The sequence below is a fragment of the Microtus pennsylvanicus genome, chromosome 1 (assembly GCF_037038515.1).
Source record: "Microtus pennsylvanicus isolate mMicPen1 chromosome 1, mMicPen1.hap1, whole genome shotgun sequence".
Taxonomy (NCBI): Eukaryota; Metazoa; Chordata; class Mammalia; order Rodentia; family Cricetidae; genus Microtus; species Microtus pennsylvanicus.
The window spans coordinates 187,855,328-187,879,304 of NC_134579.1; the positions used below are offsets into that span (position 1 = coordinate 187,855,328).

The 23,977-nt window shown below is 42.8% G+C and overlaps 1 pseudogene; it reads right to left on the reverse strand.

Annotated features, from left to right (window-relative positions):
• Nucleotides 1-4,182: 4,182 nt before the first annotated feature.
• On the reverse strand, nt 4,183-4,601 carry LOC142831931 (large ribosomal subunit protein uL24-like; annotated as a pseudogene).
• Between the last annotated feature and the right edge of the window lie 19,376 nt (nt 4,602-23,977).

Consider the following 23,977-nt stretch of genomic DNA (forward strand, 5'->3'; position numbering starts at 1 on the left):
TAACACTGGTATCAACATGCTACCCTGGCCTTTCACTTTAGGGCCAATGCGGATGTCACTTGAGAGTCTGTGATAACTTCCTGTATACTTTCCCATCATTGCTGACAGTGTGAAATGCTAGACATCCTCAAGAAGGCTGTGTGTGCTGGGTGGTGGCGCACACCTTTAATCCCAGCACTTGGGAGGCAGAGGCAGATGAATCTCTTTGAGTTCGAGGCCAGCCTGGTCTACAAGAGCTAGTTCCAGGACATGTTCCAAAACTATAGAGAAACCCTGTCTCAAAAAACAAAAAGAAACAAAAAAAGAATAAGAAGGCTATGTGCACATTTCTGGGCCAGGATGCAGGAGGAAAACTGCCAATACACTTTGTTCACCTGCTGCTCAGAGACAAAGGAAGAAAATGCTCTGCTTTGAGCCCTGCTCTGAGTCATACATCAGGTTTATAATATTCACTCATGTCTAATCTTACTGCTCAGGGATGCTGACTATAAAGCTCATATTCTTTTTTGTTCAAAAACTCTGTCGCTGGCTTCTGCTGGGCCCACAGCTGCGATAGTGGAAAAGCGCATGTCAGAATTTTCAACTGTTGAGCTCAAAATGGATACGGAAAGCCAGGACAGATGTGGGTGGTGGTGGTAGCTATTTAAAAACAAAAAATTGAAAGGGAAGGACCTAGGCATATAAATAGATCAACAGCCGTGTTGCCTGAGAAACTGCTCACTGATCCCCTGAATTGTGGAAAAGAGATGAACACAATAGCTGAGAATCGGAGCAAGGCCTGAAGCCAAAGCGTACAAAACACAAGGCAAACTGGGTGAACTGACGCTGAGCTGTAAGTGGAGGGTGCTCTGAAAGGAGGCTGAAAATGCATCAAAGAATAGCATCCAGGATGAATAAAACCAGGTGACGCATGAGTTATACCCTCAGAATACAACAAACCTCCCCATATGGGGGGCAGCTCCCTAAAATCTGTCTGTACAAACTAGTCTGGCTGTACAAATTAGCCCAGAAAGAAGGCTTCCTCCCAGTCATTGTCAGCTCCCAGCCTGCTCACTTTCTGTAACATGTTGTCCTGCTCTGGGGAGGTATAGCTGCCTGGTGTTCCCACTTGGGTGCACAGGACGTTAGTTTAGCGAGTGATGGGAAGGAAGCCAGAGGAGTAGTTTTCTTCCTCTTTCTTTCTTTTTTCTTTTCTTTTCTTTCATTCTTTAGCTGTTACTGGCCTGGCACTCACTGTGTAACCCAGACTGGCCTGAGCGTATGTATGTCAATCCCCCTGCCTCAGTCTCCAGACTGCTGAGATTATTAGGCATGTACCACCCCTGACTGAAGGGACAGATTTTATTATTCTGTGGAGGTACCTTTCTTTCTTATTTGGATTTACCTTTACAATAGCCTGAAAACAAAGTTCAACTAAATTATTATATTTTGCATCCGTCTTGGAAAACTTGTTATTAAGTAATGATAATTTAAGTTCTGATTCTGTTTGATTCTGACTAGCTAGGTTTGGAAATAAACCTTGGTTTCTCCTTTTGTAAACACACGATGTGAATTTAAGTAAATCTAACTTGTCTGAGATTAGATTTCCTCTTCTGAAAATATAGGCATTGCTACTGTTATCTGTTCTAACTAGACAGAGATGGAAAAATTGAGAGAGTGTTGTTATTGAACATTACAGTCCAGCCAGGTCGCCTCAACAGCTCACTCATTAGCTCCACAGACATTGGCCTACTGAGGCTACTTACCCAGCATTTTGAGGTATATTTCCTTTCACCATCTCAACTCTGCTCTGGTCATGGCCTAAACCGCTGCCATCTCTCACCTGGGTTACTGCAATATCCTCCTAATTAGTCCCAACAATTTTGAAGCCATCACAGTTCCATCAGCATAAGCCAGTATGAGCTTCCAAACGAGTGTCAAAGGGACGGTGGCCCACGTGTGCTTCCTGTCTCCCGGAGCGATGTTCTCCCACGCTCTGTATTCCACCCACACTGCTCTTCCTTCTGGAGCACAAGCACGATGAACTCAGCTGGATTCTTCCCATGCATAGAAGCCTCTGCTGCCTGGAGCATCCTTTTCCCTCAAACATGTCTAAGACTTGGTTTCTCTCCTCCTTTAGGTCTTCCTTAAAACATGTCCTTAGACAAACCTTCCCTCGCCCTTCTAAGACGCTGCATCTCTCTCTCTCTCTCCTCTCTCTCTCTCTCTCTCTCTCTCTCTCTCTCTCTCTCTCTCTCTCCAACTCTCTCTCTCCCAATTTCCCTCTTTTCTCCCTCTCTCCTTACCCCGTTCTCTCCTTTACTATTTTTATTTGCTTTTATTACCATCTAACATTCCTATATATTTTCATTCTTGATTGTTTAAACTGTCCCCACTAGTACAGGCTCTATAACAGCAGGGATTCAAGTCTGTTTTATACCTAGCCTGTAATAAAGTATATGGCATAATATAGTAGTAGCTGAATTCATAACCCGGTCAATCTGTCTATCTAGCTTTAAATAAGTGGATGAATGTTGAAGTGAGAGAAGAACAATGAGGGAGGTATAAAGTTGTACATGTATCCATAGCGACACTGTACATCCGCACTGTCAGATGCATCATCTTGGATGATGTTTCTTCTTGATGGGAACTTATTCTGGTGGCCAACTGTGGCCAAACGAACACCCTGAAATGTAGACTTGGCTATTAGGGATAATGATTCCCCAAGGCCCAAGTAAGAAGAAAAGGAAAGAAGGAAAGAGAAGCTCTTAGAAGTCCTCATTCGAATTGGATGTTAAGGAGGAAAAGTAGGGTACTAAACCCCAGAACCACAACACACACACACACACACAAAACGAGACAGGGGATGGGAGGAAGTTGATATTGGTAGACGGGGCATAAAAGTCTTGGTGTCAGTTGAGCCAATTGTTGGGGGATGAGGATGAAGGGAATATGTCCATTAAAAAGCCTCTTCATGAGAGGATGCCCAAACTGATGAATATCTTAAATGTCACTATAGAACCTTCATCCACAAACTGATGGAAACAGAGGCAGAGACCTGCAGCAGAGCACTGGTCTGAGCTCCCAAAGCCCAGTTGAAGAGTAGGAGGCGTAAGAATATGAGCAAAGAGGTCAAGACCATCACAGGGATACCCACTGAAACAGTTTACCTGAGCTAATGGTTGCTCACCAACTCCAACCGGACAGGGAAGGAACTAGGCTCTCTGAATATGGGTGACATTTGTATGACTGGAGCAGACTGCGGTGCCACTGATAGTGGCCCCAGGATTTATCCCTGCTGCTTGTACTGGCTTTTCAGGATCCCATTCTCTTTGGATGGATACCTTGCTCAGCCTAGATATAGTAGGGAGGGCGTTGGACCTTCCCCAAAGCAATGTGCCTTACCTGTTCTGAGGAGTGGATGGGGGACGGCGGGGGTGGGGGGAGGAGGTGGAGGGAATGGAAGGAGAGGAGGGAGTGGGAACCGGGATTGGTATGTAAAATCGAAAAAGATAGTTCGTTTTCTTTTTTAAAAAAAAATCCTCTTCATTTTGAAGTGAGCGGCCTTTACGTGGAATAGGGCTATAGAAGGAAACTTGCTCATAGGTGAGCAGAAAGACTCTAGCGCTTTGTGGAGATGCCTTTGTGAATCTCACTAGTTGGACGATTTCTGCTTTTCTACTTTATTCAACCCTAAAGGGCGAGGTCATAGAGTGTTTGTCTTTTCTGTCTTGCTTAGTATAAGACTTCAAGGTTCATGACCATTGTCAGATGTGTCAGAATTTCCTTCCTGGGAAAGCTGAGTCAAATTCCACCATCATACATATGTTTCACTTTCATTTCTTCCTTCCATTGAATGATGGCTTCGTGGACTAGGTCTATCGCTTGGCACCGTGGAAACGCAGCTGCAAGCGCCGGTGTGAACGACACAGAGACAGGCTCAGGAGCTGATCGGGTTTACACGCACAGAAAGCAGAGAACAGGAAGTGAGCAAGGGTGTAAACATTCAAAGCTTGCCCCCAGTGACGAGGATGTCCCTGCTAAAGGCCTCATAAACTCCCCAAAGGGCACCACCTACTGGTCATCAAGTGTTCAAGCGCATGGGCCTCTGAGGGACATTTCTCATTCAAACCATCACATATAAAATAGCATTTACTTTTTTTTTTCTCAAGCAGTCTTTAATGAAAACTGTATGAGATGCCCCTACCCCTGCATCTTCTCAGTCGTTTCTTCCTTGTATTTGCCCTTCTCCTTTCGTACTTGTCGAGACTTGGCTTTCCTTTCCAGGATCTTCTTTCGGTCTTTGTCCAGCTTTAGCCTGGTGATCACCACCTTGCTGGGGTGGATGCCCACGTGGACAGCTGTGCCATTAGCCATTTCTTGCTACACCCGTTCAATGTAGATGACGTATTTCTTCCTGTACACTTGGACCACTTTGCCAATCTGCTGGCCTTTGTAGTGTCCCCATCCTTTCTAATGGGCATCGAGCGAACATTGTACTTCCGTCTCAGCTCTTTGAAAAGGGGGGAAGACATGATCTTCCTCCGAATGTGAGAAGGTGCATTGAAATGCCATTTGCGGTTCTTGCTCCGGTCAGAAGTCACAAACGGATTGAACTTCATTATGGCTGCAAACTAGGGTGGCCCTCGCATTGCTGAACCCCTCGGTCTGGCGGGGGTGGGGGGCTAACGAGCGGATGATTCCGGACTATTTAATCAACGGCATCGCCACTGACACCCCCCTTCCCCCCGTCCCTCTGCAGCCCCGTGAGCCCGGGCTAGGAAAGACACAGACTTAGCCTGTCCCACCATGACCCTGGCTAATGTCGGACCAGCAGGACAGTCTCGGGCCCCAGGACAGAAAGCCTCGCGGCCTAGGCACGGCTGGCTGCGGATTGCCCCTAGCATTTACTTCTTAAGGAGTAGTTCAAAGATAAAAACCTGCAAGATTTATCTTTCTTCTTCCACCCTTTGGGTTTCAGGGATTGAACTCAGGTCAGCAGGTTTGGCAGCAAGGACTTACCCGCTGAGCCATTTTAAGGTTCAGATATTTTCAAATTAACAGTCATTTGGCCTCTTAGCAAGTTTATTTCACACTGCAGTTAAAGGCTGGAGAGATGGCTCAGTGGTGAGAGGGCTAGTTACTCCTCCAGAGGACCCGAATTTGGTTCCAAGCACCCAGGTTAAGCAGCTCACAATTGCCTGTAGCACCAGTTCTAGAGGATCTGATACCCTCTTCTAGTCTCTGAAGGCTCACTCACACACGTGACCCATAGACACACATAAATAAAAGCAGATCTTTTAAAAAACCAAACAAACCCGTGGTTAAAAGTATTTGGCAATTTGTTCTAAAATGTAGGAAACGGAGACTGGGCAGGAGGAAGTTGGAAGAGGCTCACATGGAGAAGAAGGCTGAGCCTCTGGGGCTGCCCAATAGACAGGAAATCTCCCTGCATAAAACAGCTCAATTAGAAGCTCAGTGGTAGACACTTGCTTAGCATGCATGGGCCCCAGGGTTCCATCCCTGGCACAAAAACAAAACAAAACAAAACAAAACAAAACAAAACAAAAAAAGCACAACAACTCAATCAGCCTTTGGATGTGGGCCCAGACATTTTTTTTCTTTTTTCAAAACCTCCCTGGATGATTCTATTATGTAGCCTGGAGTGAGAATCCCTGACTCAGGGGAATCTGGTGTCATCAGAAGTGCAAGTTAGTTAACTCCTACTGGAGCCCTTGGAGGACCAAGTGGGGGTGAGGGGTATTTTCCAGGTTCTATTACACATCTGCTATCATTGTGGCTAATCTACAGACAACTCAGATCTCCTAAAGACGTCCTAGAGGGAATAATTCCACAAAATATGGCTACCAACATCAGCTATGGATCAAAGTACTAAAACAAGCATAGTGGTCCCCGAGGCCAGGAGAATTGTGCCAATACAAGCGAGTGCGCGCACTATGTGCAGCGGTGCACACCTGCAATCTGACTGAGCACATGACAGGTGGTGGCAGAAGAATTAGGAGTCCAAGACCACAGCGACAGGAGCGATGCCTTAGTGGTTAAGAGTTCTGGGTGCCTTTGCAAAGGGCCCAAGTTAAATTCCCTGTAACTCCAGTTCCAGTGGACTCCCTCTTCTGGCCAGTGAGGGAACTGCATGCACATGATTCATAGACTTACAAAGGTGACACACTCGTATACATAAAGAAAAAAATAAACAAATCTTAAGTTGTATCCTGTAGTTTTTTTAAAAAAAAATTAAAGAAACAAAAACAAAAGAAAACAATCACCAATAAAACAAAGAATAAAGCCAGGCGGTGGTGGCACATGCCTTTAATTCCAGCACTTGGGAGGCCCAGGCAGGCAGATCTCTGTGAGTTTGAGCCTGGTCTACAGAGAGAGTTCGACGACACCCATGAAAGAGAGAGAGAGGGAGAGAGAGGAAGGGAAATGAAGGAGGGAAGGAAGGAAAAAAGGAAGGAAGGGAAAAAGGGAGGGAGGAAGAAAGGAAGGAAGGAAAGAAAGAAGGAAGAAGGAAGGGAGGAAGGAAGAGAAGGAAAGGAAAGGAAGGAAGAACAAGGAAGGAAGAAGGAAGGAGGAAGCAAAGGAAAGGAAAGAAGGGAGAAATGGAGGAAGGAAGGTAGGAAGGAAGGAAGGAAAGATCTGTGTCCCCCACAGAGCTTTCCAAATCCTCAGAGTCTCTTGACAATTGGTAACATATAGTAAGCTCCAGGATGATGTCAGGATGGGACTGGTTGCCAGGGGAATGAACCACTTGGCCAGATACTTAGAACTGTCTGACCCATTCTGAGCTCTGGGGAAGAGAAGGGAGCTAGAAATCAAATTCAGTCATCAGTGGCCAATGATGTAACTCAGTCATGCCTATAAAAAGTAGGTGTGGTGGCTCATGTCTATAATCTTAGCACTAGGGCTGCTGAGGCAGGAGGATTGCCATGAGTTCAATACTTGGCATCCATGACACCGGTTCCAAGAGATCCAACAGGTGGGTATGTGGTGCACATACATGCATGCCGACAAAACATTCAGACCCACTAAAAAAATAAATAAATCTTAAAGAACAACCCCTGCAATGTTTAAAAATAAAATCATGCCTGTATAATGAGCCTTCATACAAAGTCCTAAATAACAGCACTAGATAAACACCCTGATGCCAGGAGACCAGCGCATCTCAACTCGACAGGAACAGAAACTCCTGTGCAAGGGAAACTTCTAGGTCTTCTTCTGTGCATCTCTTCATCTGACTTTTTATACATATCTCCTATAATAAACCAACTAGTGAAGTGAGGGGAGTATCTCTCTGGGTTCTGTAAGGTTTTCCCTGGGGAAGGGAGTGGGGGAGGGAACCTTGCCTGATAGTCCGTTGGTTGACTGGTCCTTTGTGTATGCAGCAACCCATAACCCGAAATGCAGCTACCACCATCTGAGATGAAGACTGTCTTCTGAGAGTGGGCGCTTTAACCCCATGAGTGTGACACTAACATAGTGTGGGAACTGAACTAAATTATAGGATGCCAAGTTTGTGTCAAGAGAGTTGGAGAACTTCTTGGTGGTATAGATAACCCCACCCTCATTTTGGTATCAAAAATATTATGAGTAAAAGCTACTCAGAGTATTACATTTCACCTGAAAGCAAAGCCCAAGAAAAGCATGAAGGAGAGAAAGTGGATAAAGCAATGTTTTCTTTCCATCATCTCCCGAGGGGTTTCAGAGTGTTCATTCCAAAGGCAGAATCTGGGGATGGGATTGTATCGGCGTAAATGAATGCAGACAGATTATAATAATATATACAGTTTTAATGGGGAAATAGACTTACAGAACCACAGGTTTCCGTGGAGAACAGGAAAACAGAAGGGGCAGCGGGCTCAGGCTCGCCAGATTTATATGTAAACATTAGCCCGAGGCGAACACGCCCCCTAAGGGGGTTGGGCTATCCCTCTGTGGGACGTGTTGGATAGAGGCTCAGAATTCAAGGTTATCCTTGGGTGTCTCCTGCGGCTCTGTGAGACCCTGTCTTAAAACAACATAAATGACTAGTTAAAACACAGCCTACCCCAACTCCCCCCAACCCACACACACACAAGGGAATGGCAGAAGAGAGCATTTGTCTCCTTGGCTCTTGTCCCAGGCAACCACAGGTACTCCATAGCACAGTCAGTACCTTCACGCTTCCTGAACATCTGGTGTGCCTTTGAATGTTAAATAGGACCCTGAAGACTTCCTATGTGCTCATCCAGGGAAGCCCATGCTTTAAAAGAGAGAGACCCAAACAATACACCCGAGGTAAAGGGCTCTGCGGTGACAATTGTGACAATTGCATGAAAATGCCAGTTACAATGACTAGAGTAAATGATGCCAAGAGGGTGTGAGCCACCACGCTGGAAGTGTTCAGTGCCGGAAGTTGGTGGAGACTCTGCGGGCCTGTGAATTCCAGTCCTGACTCCAGCTCCAATCACAGCCCTCAATCCAAGACCCTCTGTATCAAGCGTTTGGTGGTTAGAGTGGGCTGTATTAAGAGCGCTGGCAGCTCACAAGTCATTCACCTCTTATCTCTTAGGCTGTCTGCAAGAAATACATTGTTTTAGAAAAACAAAGTCAGTTATTTTCAAAACAAAACCGAAAAAAAAATTGTAGCCAACTACAGAAAGCTGTGCAGAAAGGATTTCGACTACTTTAATTCATTGTTTTATTGTTTTTGCCCTATGGCAGGGTTTCATGTAGCCTAGGCTGGACTCAAATTTGTCATAAAGCAATGCTCGCATTGTACTATTGGTCCACCTGTCTCCACCCATTGAGTGCCAGGATTATAGGCATGCTCCATTGTGCCTGGCTTTGTCCATTTTTTTTCCCCATCTTTAAGCGGGTAAATATTTTGCACCCTTCTCAATTAGTAGCTGAAATTGCTCATCCAAGGAGCGCTAGGTTGGTTTCATCCAGAAATGGACCACAAATAAAGTAAAATAAAATAAAAAAATACCATTTTTCAAAATTTTATTGTGCAAATATATTACATACTTGTTATTTCTTTACGTTGATATTTTACCATGTTGCCTATAGGTTCTTCATCTCCATTAACCACTGTTTTCTCCTTCACATAGAAGACAAAGCTCTTAAATCAGGGACTAGCAATTTATATTCGACTGTCTGTCTGCTTCCCTTCCTTCCTGCTGGGTTGAACTACAGCTTTGCATGCTATAGGATAGGCAAACACTCAAAGGGCAAGTTATACCCTTAATCCTATTGATGCTTTTGTATGGCTTTCAAGATAAGAACGCTTTTACATTGTAAGTGGAATAAGAAGAATAATGTTTTCATTGCTTGAAAATCTTATAAAATTCTAATTTATGTCCATATATAAAGCCTAAATAGGAGACAGTCACATACATTCATTTACCTATTATCATTGACTGGTTTTGCTTAGAAAAGAAGAGTTAAATTGTGGTAAAGGGTTGACAATGTGACTTCATTGGATGAGTGCCTGCTTATCACGCATGAAGCCCTGGATTTGATCCACAGAACCACCTGCAACTGGACATGGTACATGTATATAATCCTAGCATTCTGGAAGCGGAGGCAGGAGGATCAGAGATTCAAAGTCATCCACAATCATACCTGAATTCCAGGTCAGCATGGGCTATATGAGACCCTGCCTCAAAAATTAATTAATTAATATCAAAATGCCACAAAGACTCCTGGCCCTTCAAATCCTAAAACAATCATATGTGACCCTGTGCAGAATTTATTTTTTTCCCTGACCCCTGAACTAGCTGATGACAGGATGTTCATACATTAGCTAGCCTTAGGTAACCAATAAATTCTAAACTACTTTGCAATGGAGATAATAATTTCTCTCTGTGGGTTGGGGCTGTAGCTCAGTTGGTAGAGTACTTGCTTAGTATGCAGAAGGTCTGGGTCCTATAGTCAGTATCAGTTAAGTATAAGGTAGTGATGGATCCCTGTAATCTCAACTGTGGCCAGGCTGATGAAAGAAGGTCAAGAGTCCAAGGTCATCCACACCATGTAAGGAGTTTAAGGCCAGGCTGGTGAGACTCTAGCTCAAAACTAGGAGCAATAAGATTGTATCTGTGGTGGGCTGGAGAGATGGCTCAGTGGTTAAGAGCACTGACTGCTCTTTAGAAGAACCTGGGTTCAATTCCCAGCACCCACATGACAGCTCACAACTGTCTGTGACTCCAGCTCCAGAGAACTTGACACTAATGGCAAAACACCAATGCACATAAAAATTTAAAAAAAATTAATAAAAAAACCCCAAGAATTTACATGTGCCGAGTGGTGGTGGCACAAGTTTTTAATCCCAGCATGTGGGAGTCAGAGGCAGGTGGATCTCTGTGAGTTCGAGGTCATCCCAGCCTACAGAGCAAGTTGCAGGACAGCCAGGAATACAAAGAGAAACCCTGGCTTGAAAAACTTAATAAAAATTACATATATCACTAGAATCACTTTTTTACTAGGCCACTCAAAATCTGTGATAGGAAGTGTTTTTAGTGAGTTATTTTATTTTATCACAAATCTAGTATATCCATGGTATGGGTTTAATATGTGTTTATCAGGTAAATGACTGACTCTGGTGAGTCAGGTATTGTATGACCTCAGACAGATGCCAAGGAAGAACACATTCGTTCTTACTTCATGTTTGAATGGCGCTTAGTGACGCACTTAAGGAAGCATGTCCGTCTTTGAGATGACACGCTTTCCCATGAAGAGTTTATGCAATGGGAAGGGGAGGGGCACCTCTTGTGAAGATCATATCGTAATGAGCAATACGTTCAGAAGGGAAGCCTCATATAGCTGCTGACATGAAGCGGAATTACCCTTGAATCATTCCCAAAAGATAAGTTGACTATTTAATAGAAACAATTATCCAGAGACACCTTATGATTTCCTGTGTTAGCCGGCTCAGAACATCACAGCTAAACTCTGCAAAAGTCTCCCTGATCTTTGGTTTAGTCCTTATATAGTGGATGGGCATGTTTTTAAAGCGTGTGTGTGTGTGTGTATGTGTGTGTATGTGTATGTGTGTGTGCGTGTGTGTATGCACGTGTGTGTATGTGTATGTGTGCATGTGTGTGTGCACGTGTGTGTGTGTATGCGTGCATGTGTGTGTATGCATGTGTGTGTATGTGTATGCACGTGTGTGTATGTGTGTGCACGAATGTGTGTGTATGCGTGCATGTGTGTGTGCGCACGTGTGTGTGTATGCGTGCATGCGTGTGTGTATGCACGTGTGTGTATGTGTATGTGTGCGTGCGTGTGTGTATGCACGTGTGTGTATGTGTATGCGTGCATGCGTGTGTGTGCACGTATGTGTGTGTATGCATGCATGTGTGTGTGCACGTATGTGTGTGTGTATGCGTGCATGTGTATGCGTGCATGTGTGTGTGCACGTATGTGTGTGTATGCGTGCATGCGTGTGCGTGCACGTATGTGTGTGTGTATGCGTGCATGCGTGTGTGTGCACGTGTGTGTGTATGTGTGTGTGCACGTGTGTGTGTGTGTATGCGTGCATGCGTGTGTGTGGTGTGTGTGGAACCCACAGAAGGTTGTCAGGCATCCTCCATTGCAGTCCTCCTTATTTCTATGAGATGGGGTTTCTCCCGGAAACTGAAGCCTAGGTGACACCCAGCAAGTTGCACCGCTCCTCTGCAGCACGGGGTTATAGTGATGAACATGGCCACACCTGACTCTTTATGTGTGTCTTGGGGATTTGAACTCCAGTTCTTCTGCTTGAGCACCAAGCATTCCTACCTACTGAGCTGTCCCCTGCCCAGAGCCATCTGCTCCTGAACTATGAAAACAGTCAAATCATATGCTTCCATAACTTTTCTTTATTTACAACACAAATTCTCAGTCTGGAGGATCTAGTTTTCTGACTGCTGTCTTCTACTAATAAATACAATCCACCAGGAACTCCTTACTTCCTACAAAACAGTGGACCTCGCACACCGCTCCCGCGTCAGGGCTGGCTAGTTCTCCAGCTCTCTCTCACTGTGATAACATATTGGGATCCGTGGGATTTCATAGTGGCCCACTGCATTGGTGACATTGTGGTGACTAGAGCAAGTGACAGGAATGTATAAATATTCTTCGTGTTTCTGAAGACATGTCATAGAAGGTGGAAAATAATATTCCAATAAACTTCAGGGCCTGCTAACATGGTAAAATGCCTAGGACACCTATGAATCAAGCCACGCCAAGATGGGAGCTGAGGGAAAAGCTTCGTTTCTGTGGCTTGTATCCCTTACCGTCAAGGAACAAACCCAAACTGGACCTTGTATAGTCTCAGAAAATTACCTGTATTTTCAGGAAATCAGAAAATAATCTGATTTGTGATAATGAGTAACACAACATTTGTTGACAACACCATTTCTGACTCATTCCCCTGCCCCCCCACCAATATTCTCCCTTCAGGTCAGGGGCTGATAAATGAGAGGTATATTTCCCAATGTCCCTCTCAGCAGGGTTCTAAATATAGTTTAGATTCTGCCCCTGAAGTGTCACATGCTTGAATGTGAAGGCAGAGGAGAGGCCGAAGCCGTTCCTCTTTCTCTGCCCACAGTGGTATATCTGTGAACTCAAGAGGGGAACTTTCTAGCTGCGTGTGATGGCATTGCTGCAACTCTAGGGCACAGAAGGCTGAGTAAGGAGAATCATGAGTTCAAGGCCATCCTCCATTACTCAGCAAGACCCTGTCAAAAGAGGACACACTGAGGTGATGGCTCAATGGGTAAAGTGTTTGATGTGTAAGTGTGAGGATTGGAGTTCAGATTCCCGCAACCCACATACATGCCAGGCAGATGTGGCATCCCATCTGTAATCCCAGCAGTAGGCAAGTAGAGGGGAAGTGGAGATGGAAACCCCAGAACAAACTAGCTGGCTGGATTAACCATAATGCCAAACTCTGAATTTAAGGGAGAGAACCTGCCTTAATGTGTACGGTGGAGAGCAACAGAGGAAGACACTCGTCGTCACCTGCTAGGCTCTACATGCCTGTGCATACGCATGCATGTGAACCTGTACACACACGCAAGTACACAATAAATACACAGAAATAAAAAAAGAAAGAGAGAGAGAGAGAGCAGGGAAGGAGGGAGGAAGCCTAGGAAGAGGCTTGGGGAAGAAGGGAAAGAAGCAAAGGAGGAAGGGAAGGAAGGGAGGGAGGGAGGGAGGGAGGGAGGAAGGAAGGGAGGGAGGGAGGGAGGAATGACCCCAGGGCTTTCAAGCTTATATTAATTTTAGTCTGTTGCATATTCCTGATTTCTACATGAAAACAAATGGTTCAAACTCTTTGGACTTTAATAACCATGAAAGCTGGATGCAGCTTCTATAACGTCACTCCTAAAGACACTTCAAAAAGATATTTTATTGTTTTGGTTCTTTTGTTTTGTTTTTCGAGACAGGGTTTCTCTGTGTAGCCTTCGCTGTCCTGGAATTTGCTCTGTAGACCACCAGGCTGTCCTTGAACTCACAGAGATCTACCTACTCCTGTCTCCTGAGTGCTGGGATTAAAAGTGTGTACCACCACCCACCGCTAGGTGACATTTCAAAAATTTTAAGTACTGTAAATTAAATGTCATCCTGGGCATTCTGGGTACTTTTCTATGAGCCCAGCACTCAGGAAATGGAAGCAGGAAAATCAAATTTTAAGTCAGCCTGAGCTAAATAACTTTCAATCCAGACTGGGCAACATAGTGAGAACCTGGCTCAAGAAACTTTTAAAAAATTAAGCATTTTTAATCTCTAAATGTTTAAGTGGATCTCCATTTTCTATGTGCAGGAACAGGATCTAATTCATGTTTCATTTCCAATAGTACCCAGTAGGTATTTGTGAGTAGAATACAATCAGATGAGTAACTAAATTATTTTATATATCATATTGTAATCATTTTACTTGGCATGAAGCTCTTTTTGAATCATGATGTTTTTATTTTATTGTTTACATTTTTCTTTCTCTTTTAGAATTACATTTATCATATAACATTTGATACATATGGCATTCCTTATAACAGTCCAGATAATTATGTGTAAGAAAGCTAGTCTTCCTAAAGGATTATGGCATGGCATTATCACTCCGTGCCATCTGGCTGTCTCGTATGAAGATATAAACAAGATATTAGCTGTAGCAAACAATCCCTGTGGTTTTAATATTACACACAATTTGATCCTATGTTCTTACTATGTAACCTCAAGAGACCAGATAAAAACAAAATGCTGTAAAATAATCACAAATTGATTTTTTTTACAAAGTGATGTTTCATATATTCACAATCTTTTTTTGGAAATTACTAGCTTATTGAGATATAATTCAATACCATGAATTCACCCATGCAGATCATATACAATTCTTCTGTTTTTCATACATCTATATGATTGTGTGGCTAATGTAAAAATCTAATTATAGAACATTTTTGTCATTCCAAAAAGAACGTACAACTGTAAGCAGTCACATTCACCTAGGCAACTACATATTTACTTTTTGTTTGGGGGGATTTGTTTAGGCTTATGCATGTATCTGTTTACTTAGGTTTAGTAATATATCTATATCCCTATTATTTTACAACATATTGTTATATTTAAGACAAAAATCTAAGATGAAATACTCTATCTATCTATCTATCTATCTATCTATCTATCTATCTATCTATCTATCTATCTATCTTTGTGTTTGGGGACAAACTCTTTCTGTGTACAGCAGACTTGCTTCTAACTCACTGTCTTCGCCTCCCTTAGCATCCTGAGTACCGGGATAACAGGCTGAGCTCCCACACCCAGTTCCCCAAGTAACAAAGGCTCGCTCTTGGGCTTATTGTCTAAAGGTTTCATAAGCACTGTTGGTTTCATTAGAACCAATTGTACATTTATAAATTTAATCTTTTAGTAATAATCAGTGTTACTAGCCAGATCTCCAAATCTTTGACACTTTAACCAATGGTCTAATCCATCAGGACAGCGATTGCTGCTGAAGGTGCGGTGTGCAGAGGGAGCCTAGAAGAAACACGAGCTAAAACTGACAATGGGACTGGGAGAAAGGAGAAAGGAGTGTCCCCACAAATGCAAAACTACTAGGGGACTCTAACCACGCTTTGCAAACCGGTCTTTCTTCAAGCAGCAATAAAACTAATCCAGGGCTAATCCTACAAGGAGGAGTCACAGGTGTGGCTCCAGAAAGGGCTATTAAGACACACCAGGTGTGGGATTCTTTCCTCCTGAGTCAGGAGACAAACCGTTGATGCTAATGGCAGCTTTAGAATGGCTTTGTTCTAACAAAATTTCCCCAAAAGATTATGCCTCTAATCCCAGTACTTGGGGGACTAGAGACAGGAGGATCAGAAGTTCAAGGCTGTCCTCAGCTACACAGTGATGTCAAGGCTACCATGGACTGCATGATTCACTGGCTCCCTCCCCCTTCCTTCCTTCCTTCCTTTCTTCCTTCCTTCCTTCCTCCCTCCCTCCCTACCCCTCCCTCCCTCCTTCCTTCCTTCCTCCCTCCTTCCTTCTTTTCCTCCCTCCCTCTCCTACCTTTCCTCCCCCTTTCTCAATCTCTCAATCTTTTCCTTCCTTTTTTCCTTCCTTCCTTCCTTTTTTCCTTCCTTCCTTCCTTTTTTCCTTCCTTCCTTCCTTCCTTTCTTTCTTTCTTTCTTTCTTTCTTTCTTTCTTTCTTTCTTTCTTTCTTTCATTAAGTCAGGATGAGACAAAGTCTTACACTGTGGCTCAGACTAACCTGAAATTTACCATGTAGCCCAGACTGGCCTCAAACTTGCAGCAATCCTCCTGCCTCAGCCTTCAAGTGCTGGGGCTACAGGAATGAACTTGCTAGATGCCTGGCTTATAGTACAATTTTTTTTCATCCTAAAAAATAAGGTATAAAAATGGAACTTTTCACTTAGCTTCATGAATGTCCTTTCGGTACTGTTATGCCAAGGTCTCCAAGTAAATTCACAGAGCCGGGGTTTCCGATGCAAATTACATGAGGGTCTTTATTTTACAAACTTAAGTTTGGACCACACCTTTCCAGAACCCCAGCACAGTGGGTGCATAAAGTGTGACAGTGATCTGGGAGAGGGGAGAACTTTTAAAGGAGAAACACAGTAATCAGTGGGAGGTCATGTCCTGTCATTTTCGGATTGGGTAAGGAGGGCATAGAGTAAGGTAGTTTTTGAAACCATTGGTCAGTTTTTGGGGACAAAAACCCTAACATAAAGCCATTAACAACTGACAAGGTATCTTCAAGGACAGGATGCCTCCTAGTAACATCTGAACCTTGTTAAATTTAATGATCCTGTTCCCTAGCTCCTTAATTGGCTATTTTCAGGGTGTTCGTTCAAATTCCACTACCACAGCACATTTCTGGAGCTGAGATTGGCCCCGCTCATTATATGGCTTAAGATGAAGCCCCTTTTCTAAAATGGAGTTTGCACTGAGCGATAGTGGTGCATGTCTTTAATCCCAACACTTGGGAGGCAGAGAAGAGGCAGGTGGATCCCTGTGAATTCAAGGCCAGCCTGCTCTACAAGAGCTAATTTAAGGACAGCTAGGGCTGTTATACAGAGAAACCTTGTCTCAAAATAATAATAAAATAATAATAATAAAGAAACTGGAGCTTGCAAAGTCAGGTCCTCACAGGACATATTTCAAGAAAGTGATACGAAGAATGCAGGAGAATCCAGGTTTGCAAAGGCATTCTACCAGCGAACCAGTCATCCTCACATCTTAATGATCTGGGGACCAGTTAAACAAATGATGGTGACGAAATGTAACTTGGGGAACCTGAGGGTCTAGCTCAGTGGAAGAACAGTGGCAGAACACTTCCCTGGAGTGTTCAAGGCCCCAAGTTCTACTCTTAGCACTGAAAAGGAAGAAGAGGAGGAGGATAAAACAAGGAGGAAGATGAGAAGAAAAACAGCAAGTAACAAATAAAACCATTATAATTTAGTATAAATAACACTACAGGTAAAAACAAAACCAAAAACAAAACAATTGAAACAGTTACTTGAAAACCTGCCCAATGAAGGTGATGTAAATAGTATTCTGTGTTGTTTCTATATACAAATGATGTCTATGAAATCCGCTATGATGTGATAAAGATTGAAAGAGATCAGAGGATCTTGGGTGAATACGTTTGCTGAAGGGACTGTTTCAGTTTGATTACAACTATTTTGGTGCTTATTTCACAACTGATTAAAAGACAGTGAAAGAAAGCTTTCAAAAATTTGAAACCTTGTCATACTTAGAAAAAAATAAAAAATAAAATAATTGTAAAATACTCAAAGTCTCTAAAAGAGGCCATGATCTCTAAGGAAGCCGTTTCTGACTAAGAGTGAATAGACTCAAGTTTTCCCCCACTTTCCTTCTGTCTGAATCTTCTACTCTTAAATGTCCCCTTTCTTCCTCATTTCTTATACCTCCTAATTCTTTATTTCTTTCTTTATTAATAATTTTTTTTTGATTTTTCGAGACAGGGTTTCTCCGTGGGTTTTTTTTTTTTTTTTTTTTTTTGGTTCCTGTCCTGGAACTAGCTCTTGTAGACCAGACTGGCCTTGAACTCACAGAGATCCGCTTGCCTCTGCCTCCCGAGTGCTGGGATTAAAGGTGTGCGCCACCACCACCCAGCCCTCCTAATTCTTAATATTCAAGGAAAATCTCATAGCATACTCGTCAATTATGCCCTGTGTAGAATGTAAATGGGATTCATCTTGCCAATCCTACATGACCTCTGCTTCAGCTATTGGTCACGAATATATATATAAAAAAATAAGGACTACCTATGCCAAATGTCCGGTGAGATGACTAACTGGTGAAAGAAACAAAATGTGCCAACACAGACACTAACCTCTACTAGGTGGTTAATATCTTTTTGAATAAAGAACTATCATAACCTTGAAAATGGGTAAAGAGAGTTTAAACACCAAGTGCATCACTTTCTGGCTTGACTGATGAAAACTACACAGTACACAGCCCCAGTGATCCAGAAACAGGTGGTTGATTAAGCTTTTCAACCCTGTCCTTTTAATGTCTATAACATCTTAGCAAACAATAATTTAGAAAATCATAAAAGGAGAATGATCTATTGGCAAGTAAGTTAATGATGTTAATAACACTAAAAATGGCCAGAAAACATAGCATTGGTTTAGGCAGTCTTGTAAGATGAACTGTTGAATGAGGAGCTAATCCCCAGCATTAAGCACATACAAGAAACCTACTTAGAGTTGCTAAACCTAATCCGAGAACCTGGCATTTGTTCAGAATGTGGTCAAGAAAATGAACTACTTTGGAGAATAAAAATAAAGATTGAAAATCAAGTCTCATCATGGAGGGCTCCCATCCTCAGTCTTGGGAGGTTGGAGCTGGATGATGATGAAAATTGAAGGCCAAGCTGGGCTATTCAATGAGTCTGGGGCAGTTTAGTGAGACCCTGTCCCAAAATAGAAGGCAAAAAGAGGGCTATAGTTGACTGGTAGAACATTTGCCTAGCATGTGCAAAGCCCTGGTTCAATTTCCTGTACCACAGATATGAAAGAATATATGCCTGGATGGAAATAAAAATAAATATAAAACTAACTAACTAAATAAAAATAGATTATTTATATATAATAAATAATATGCAGAACAAATAATAAAAAACAAATGATGTATATAATAATATATAAAGTAAAAATAGTTTTATTATTTTAAAGAAGTAATATGACACATCATTATCTTCTGAGTAGCAAAACCACTAACATAAGAAAATGCCATCTTGCCTGACCAAGAGTCAATATTCTTGATATAAATTCTTACAGTGGTTTTCTTACTTTCTCCTAAAAAGTATAAATGAAAAAAAGAAAAAAGTTACTGTTCAGGCAATCAAATTGTAAAACTCTGAAGCCATTTCTGACAACTCTGAGGCCTCTCAGCAGTAATGCTACACCCCCTCCCCTGGGAATCAAGGACCTAACAATTGCCCACACACTTGCTGAAATGTTGAGAACTTTCCATCATCTCCCTGAGTCCATGTGAATGTTCTCCAAACAGAACTCAGTTATTGAATAGGGGCAAGATAACCCTTAGGTGTTGACTCAGTTACTGATGTTTTGACTCAGGCCCTGAGAAAGGGGCAAAGTGACCCTCAGATATCTCCCCCTTACCTCATCTGATCTGGCAACCACTCTCCAGTCAATTATTGGTAATAGCCCCTTTGAATAAGCCAATCATAATAGTTAAAGAACAACCCCCAGACACCCCCTTCCTTCTGTGGCTTTTTCCTTTAAAAGTAGCCTGTACCAGCCATTCGGGGTCTTTCAGCTTCTCAAATGCTGAGGGACCCTGTCATGACAGAATTAATAAAATCCTCACGCTTTTACATCAGTTGTGATGTGAGAGGTGGTCTCTTGGGGTGACTGCTCCTCAGTGATTGGACTCTAGGGTCCAACAAAATTATACATAGAAAACATTCAGATTGTCATTTTAGTTCTATATGCCCATTGTTTAAGTCTGAAGCCAGGGATGCTCCTACCACAGGAATGGTTTCAATGGCTCCATGTGCACCTGTCCTTTCCATATTGAAAAGAGTCCTCCTTCAGTGTCTTCTTCCTTTACCATAAGATGAATTCACTACCTATTTCCATTAAGAAACCTGACAGCTCTGGCTTAGAGATGTAGCTCAGTTGGTAGAGTGATTGCCTGCCATGCCCAAAGCCTTTGGTTCAAATCCCTACTATCACAGAACCTGGATGTGGGGAACACACCTGAAATCTCAGCATTTAGGAAGTAGAAGCAGGATAGTCAGGAGTTCAAGGTTATCCTTGACTATTTAGGGAGTCCAAAACAAGTCTTGGATAATTCTGTTTCAAACAAACAACAAAAAATAACAAGCGAAACCCACTGAAACTGACATTTCTAGCAAAAAGTTCTTAGCCAGAGGCCTATGGTATAGGCGTGTAACTGCACCTACTCAGTGGTCCAAAGCGCAGCAGGATAGTTGGTCATTCTGCTTATATATGTGGCAAGAGTCCTAGGGACAGGAAAGAAAGCAGTGCTTTCTCATGGCTAGCTACTGTGGTGTTGTAATAAGAGTAGCGGGCTGTGTTCCCAGCGCCTGGCTTCCCCCGCTAGTTTACACCCGAAATAATTACACAGAAACAGTATTCATTTAAACACTGCCTGGCCCATTATATCTAGCCTCTTATTGGCTAACTCTCACATCTTGATTAACCCATTTCTAATAATCTGTATGTCACCACAAGGTCGTGGCTTACCAGGAGAGATTCAGCATGTCTGTCCTGGCAGCTGGCTCCATGGCGGCTCTCCATCTCTGCCTCCTTTCTCCCAGCATTCTGTTCTGTCTACTCCGCCTAACTAAGCTGCTGTCCTATCAAAAGGCCAAGGCAGTCTCTTTATTTAACCAATGAAAGCAACACATAGAAAGAAGACCCTCCTACAACACCATGGAAATTCACAAAGCAAAAATGGCCATGCCATCTTCAGGGATGGAAAAGAGGATGCAAACGCTCAGACCTGGTGATAGGCCTAGGGCGAGACCATCAGGTAAACCGACAGCTGAAAACTGTCCCTCTTTGGAAGTTTCACTTGAGACAATTTTCCCCCTTCTTTTAAAAAATGAACTGAGATAATCAAGGAAAGAAAAAGATAAAGAAATCCTCCAGATAGAGTCTTAACAAGGATAGAAGTGGGTGGTGAAAGCCCAGCCTTAAGACCAAGAGGAAAATCTAGACAGGTAAACAACCTTTGCCTTGCGCTGCTGTTACCTTAGGAACAGGCAGAATCAGAGCCATTCACTACTAGGAAAAAGAAATGAAACCCAGAAGTTAAAACCAAATTTTCTGGTGTTTTTCTGATGTCAAGTTGAAATTCAAGATGAGTTATAAAGGTTTGGAAAAGCATCAGCCAATGAAGCACTAGGAGTACCATACGAGAGTCTGGGATGTGCACCACGGTCACACCGTGTTGGGGATACCAGCCTGGTCAGTGACAAAAAGAATGGGATGGGAGAACTAATATGTGTAGCACATATATAAGTAGTTACATTAAACACAGGAATGTTAAATGTAGGGACATGACAAAAGGAACGGAAGGACCCAGAAAATCTAATCATCCCGAGGTACTACATATATTTGAGGACCCGTGGCCACACATTTTAGGTAGCTTTTTGTGTCTGTGACAAAATATCTGAGAAAAATCAATCTAAAGGAGAAACTATTTCTTTTGGTTCATGGTTTTGCAGCTTTCTGGTTATGGTCAACTGGCTTGGTTGCTTTAGGGCTTGTAATGAGGCAGAACATGCAGCCTCATGGCCAGAAGTGTGCGTGAAGGAAGGCCGATGATGCTGTGGAAGCTGGGAGACACACACATACACAGAAAAAAAGAAGGAGAGGGAGGGAGATGTGGAGGGAGGGAAAGATGGAGGAAGGAAGGGAGAGAAGGAGGGAGGAGTGGATAGATGGAGGGAGAGAGGGAGGGAGAGAAGGAAGGAGGGAGGGAGGGAGGGAGAAAGAAAGGGGAGGGAGGAAGGGCGAGAAGGAAAAAGGGAGGGAAGGAGGGAGGGAGGGAGAGAGAGATTGGGGGGGTATCAGGCAGGTAGAGAATGAATGGTAATTTTGGGACCCAATGGCCCCTTCAAAGGTCCACCTCAGTGACATCACTTCCATCCATCAGACCATACCTCCCAAAGGTTAAATCACCTCCCTTTAGCGCTACTTACTACCTTGGCATAGAATCTCTGTGTCCTTGGACTTGGGGATATTTAAGACATGTTCTTGTGTTTTCCTGGTTGAATAATGTTTTATAGTGACTTTGGCAACCTTTTCCATATGGGTCTCTGGGGTCAAATCCCAATTCTGGGGTTGGGGTTGTTGCTCAGTGGTAGAGCGCCCACTGAACGTGTGGATGCCCTGAGTCTCCGCCTCAGCATCCTCCTAAATGAACACTTCTCAGCTTTGGCCCTCATGGCAATACCATAGGCAGGGAAGCTGATAGGGTGCTGCGAACTCAGGATGCGTAAGTAAGCAAGGTTTTGAGGTTTCACGCCATTACGCCACTTGCATTGTACCCTAAGTGTTTGGTTTCACCCTCTCCACTTCTTTCTCCTGCTTCTCATGAGTGTTTTAAAGCAGTTTAATGAATTGTGAGATGTGAGCACTTGAATAAAGCATAAGAGTCTTTTTAGTGGATGTGTTGTTCATGCCTGTGTTTTCAATGTTAGAAGATTGAGTCACAAAGATTGCTGTGAGTTTGAGGCTGGGCGGGGCTAGAATAAGATCCTGTTATCAAACTATCAAACAAACACAGACTAGGGAAATGGATTAACAAGTGAAGTTGCTTACAGACAAGCTCGACAGTTTCCCTTGAACCCACATGGTAAAGAGGGAGAATGAGCTCTTGAATACTGTGTGCACCCACAAATAAATAAATAAATAAATAATAAATGTAATAAAAATTAAAATAAACAAAAAAATTGTAAAGAGAAAACACTGTAAGTCATCAGAGCAAAGTTATAAAAACACTAAGTGAAATCAATATATAAAATAATAAATTATCAAGTTTTCATAAAACTGTTGTTTATAAGACAAAGAACAGCCAGATGGTGGTGGCGCACGCCTTTAATCCTAGCACTTGGGAGGCAGAGACAGGTGGATCTCTGCGAGTTTGAAGCCAGCCTGGCCTAAAAGAGCGAGTTCCAGGACAGGCTCCAAAGCTACAGAGAAACCCTGTTTAGGAAAAAAAAAAAAAAGAAGAAGAACGAAAAGAAAAGAAAAAGAGACCAAAGAACAAGTTAAAACAAAGGTTTCCTTTATATATATGACAAACTATTGAGCTGGACATGTAGCTCAGCTGGTAGATGGTTGGCCTGGTACACTAGAAGCCCTGGGTTCAATCCCCAGCACCACATAAATCAGAGGTGATGGTGCACACCTGCAGTCGTGGCACTTGGGAGGATCAAAAAAGTTCAAGGTCATCCTTAGCTAAACAGTGACTTAGAAGTTAGCATGGACTACATTAGCTCTTGTCTCTAAAAGAAAAAGATAAAAACAAACAACAGCAAAAACTCCCACAGCTTAAAATCATTAATGAATAGATTTATGAAGTAGAAGCCAAAGGTAAGTTAGAAAAAAAAACCAAGCAATTGTTTTCTATATAAAGACATGCAAGTGACTATCAAATGCATATGACTCTCTAGGAGTCGAAAAATGTCCCTTCTATCTTCTGAAGATTCTCCAACATGAAAGATAATAGACAAGTTATAAGAGCAGAGACATATATATTAATATGTAGATATTTATGGAACTTATATAAAACTCAACAAAAGGGCCTGAGCTAGGTGTCGTAGGTACAGGAACGACCTCAGCACTTGTGAGGTCAGGAGTTCAAAGTCCTTCTTTGCTTCACAGTGAGTGTGAGGCCAGCCTGGGATACACATGAGCTAGTCTAAAAACAAAATAAAAAAAATCAAAACCCAATCAAAATAAACAATAAACATTAGACTAGATAATTAGAAACACTCCTCAAAGGAGAAAGGAAGAGAACTGGGTGATGAGGCAGGTTCAAAGAGGCAGTACGTGACGTCGAGGGGTAAGGAAGAAAGGCTCAGAGAAAATTTCCTGTAGTGATGAACGCTTGGGTTCTCCATCATGATTTCAGTTTAATATTTGTTGATTAATAAAGTCGCCATTGGAAGGCTAAAGACAACCTGGCTCCTCTTTGGCAGATCTGGTTTGTAGATAAGTAGACCAGTGGAGGCGCTTCCTGACGCTTGCTGCTCCCCAGGGCCTTGCCGTTGAAGTTCAAAGTAGAACATTTTCTGAGACCCAGCAAAACAATATTCAGATTCGTTAACAATCAAATAAATAAGAGCTAAAATAACTGTTTGCACTTTGTAGATGAAAATAAGGGAAGAACATCAAAGTAGTAGAATTGAATGAACTTCCCATAGCCTGTAATTTTGGTGGGAAACGGGCAGGATCTTGCTATA